Source organism: Hyaena hyaena, unplaced genomic scaffold (assembly GCF_003009895.1).
Source record: "Hyaena hyaena isolate Hyena2069 unplaced genomic scaffold, ASM300989v1 scaffold_2179, whole genome shotgun sequence".
Classification (NCBI taxonomy): Eukaryota; Metazoa; Chordata; class Mammalia; order Carnivora; family Hyaenidae; genus Hyaena; species Hyaena hyaena.
In genome coordinates this window covers 33,952-36,830 of record NW_024082795.1, presented here as the reverse complement: position 1 = coordinate 36,830, position 2,879 = coordinate 33,952, and positions in this window count along the sequence as shown.

Below are 2,879 nucleotides of genomic sequence, written 5' to 3'. Positions count from 1 at the left end.
TATGGTTTTTATCTTTTCTTTTATTGATATGATGGATCACATTGATTGATTTGCGAATGTTGAACCAGCCCTGTAACCCAGGAATGAATCCCACTTGATCTTGGTGGATGATTCTTTTGATATGCTGCTGGATTCGATTTGCAAGGATCTTGTTGAGAATTTTTGCATCCGTATTCATCAAGGATATTGGCCTATAGTTCTCTTTTTTTGTTGGATCTCTGTCTGGCTTGGGAATCAGAGTGATGCTGGCTTCATAAAATGAGTCCGGGAGTTTTCCTTCGACTTCTATTTTTTGGAATAGCTTGAGAAGAATTGGGATTAATTCTGTTTTAAATGTCTGGTAGAATTCCCCAGGGAAACCATCAGGTCCAGGGCTCTTATTTGTTGGGAGATTTTTGATCACTGATTCGATTTCTTCACTCGTTATGGGTCTGTTCAGGTTTTCTATTTCTTCCCGTGTGAATTTTGGTAGTGAGTGTGTGTTTAGGAATTTGTCCATTTCTTCTAAGTTGTCCAATTTGTTGGCATATAATTTTTCATAGTATTCCCTGATAATTGCTTGTATTTCTGAGGGGTTGGTTGTAATAAGTCCATTTTCATTCATAATTTTGTCTATTTGGGTGCTCTCTCTTTTCTTTTTGATAAGCCTGGCTAGAGGTTTGTCAATTTTGTTTACTTTTTCAAAAAACCAACTCTTGGTTTCATTGATCTGTTCAATTGTTTCTTTGGTCTCTATGTTGTTTATTTCTGCTCTAATTTTTACTATTTCTCTTCTTCTACTGGGTTTAGGGCGTTCTTGTTGCTCTGCCTCTAGCTCCTTTAGGTGAGCTGTTAGATTTTGGACTTGTGCTTTTTCTAATCTCTTGAAATAGGCCTGGAGAGCAATGTACTTTCCTCTTAGGACTGCCTTGGCCGCATCCCATAGATTTTGAATTGTTGTGTTTTCATTTTCATTTGTTTCCATATATTTTTTAATTTCATCTCTAATTGCCTGATTGGCCCATTCATTCTTTAGAAGGGTGTTCTTTAACCTCCATGTTTTTGGAGGTTTTCCAGACTTCTTCCTGTAATTGATTTCAAGTTTCAAAGCATTGTGATCTGACAGTGTGCATGGTATGATCTCTATTCTTTTATATTTATTGAGGGCTGCTTTATGTCCCAGTATGTGATCTATCTAGGAGAATTTCATGCACCTTTTCTGGGAATGAGAGTATTAAGATGCAGCTCCAGTCCCTTCCTGCCCAAGAGAAGCAACAATTCTCTGTGTGCAGGCCCTCAAAAGTGCAGCGGGAAGATTTCACCAGGCTGCCCCATGGGAGATTTCTTAGCTGTCTTCCACAGGAAGTGTGCCCGGGACGCACGTGCACTGCTAGCAATGACCACTGCATGGCAGACCACACTCTGGCATAAGGTTGTATTTGGAGCTCTTTAAGCTGCTTCTTAAGGAAAGAAGGTAGCAGGACAGCAAATAAACCCAGATGTCTTTTTTAAGCCAAACAGAAACAAGCACAAGATGGTGAGCCAGAGCCACTCATCACTGGCAAAACCTCAACTGGGGACAGAGACCAATGCGGAGCCCAGTACAGAGCCAGGTGCTGAGCCAGGGACAGAGCCCAGGGTAAAGCCCCTTGCAGAGTCCAGCTTGGAGCCCACCTCATTACCCTGAGATGTTACCTGAGCTGAGATCAAGAGTCACTTAACCCACTGACCCACCCAGGTGCCCTAGTCCTGCCTGGAACAGAAGTGGTGATGTCCCTCTGCCTTGTCTCTGTGAACCACCAGCTTTCATTTTTCCTTACACTCTTAAGATATCTTTATTTTTACCTTTTATATCAGTAAAGCCATTTATTTCATGTTATAATCTTTATCTATTAGGAGTTTAATAGGTCTTTCCCGAACTGTGCTGGTATGTTTTATGCAATTGTTATCATTTTGTTGGTATTACTGTCACAGACATGTATAGATTTCGAGTTGGCTGCCAAAACACTATTTTCCACCATAAACCCTATTAATTTTGTGGATGTTTTGCAGCTTGTGATTCTTTTTCCCAGGAATATATACATAACATTAGGACAGAAATATCCGAAAAACTTTTTACTGTTTGATCATAGAATCATGTGACTGGCTTGCTATTAAAAATTTTTTAAGGCAAATTTATTTTAATGTTTTATTTATTTTTAGGAGAGAGAGAGAGAGACAGCGTGAGCAGGGGAGGGTCAGAGAGAGAGGGAGTGACAGACTCTGAAACAGGCTCCAGGCTCTGAGCTGGCAGTCAGCACAGAGCCCCACGCGGGGCTCGAACCCACGAACTGCGAGATCATGACCTAAGTGAAAGTCGGACGCTTAACCGACTAAGCCACCCAGGTGCCCCAATTAAGGCAAATTTTAATAAAATCTCCTGAAGGAGACAGGGAGCCCAATGGCAGGCTTCTTTTACAGCTGTGTGGGCGCCTCCAAAGTTTCTTGTTACCAGGGTCCTGTTCAAATGTTGCTTGCTGGGAATTTGTTACAAATTCATGGGATGTTTTGCCCCAATATCCACAGAGGTTAATCAGTTTAATCAGGAGGGTGGGGGCACTTTTTCTTTGTGATTGGAGACCATAAGATGAATGGTCTACCCAGTCTACATTGTGCAGTGTCTCTTTGGGCTCTATTTGCATGGTTCCCAAGAAAGACATAGGGCCCTGGATATTGCCTCCCTCAAGGACTACCCAGCCTTAAACAGGTATTCAGTGTGATCTGAGTAGGTTCTTCATGGATCATACCAGTAGCTCACATGCTGGAGTTTATTTAATCCATTCTTGGCATATTACAGAATACTTTGAAACTCCTGTGGAAGTAGAGCAAGAGGGCATTGCAGACTTGTAACTAAAGGAGTA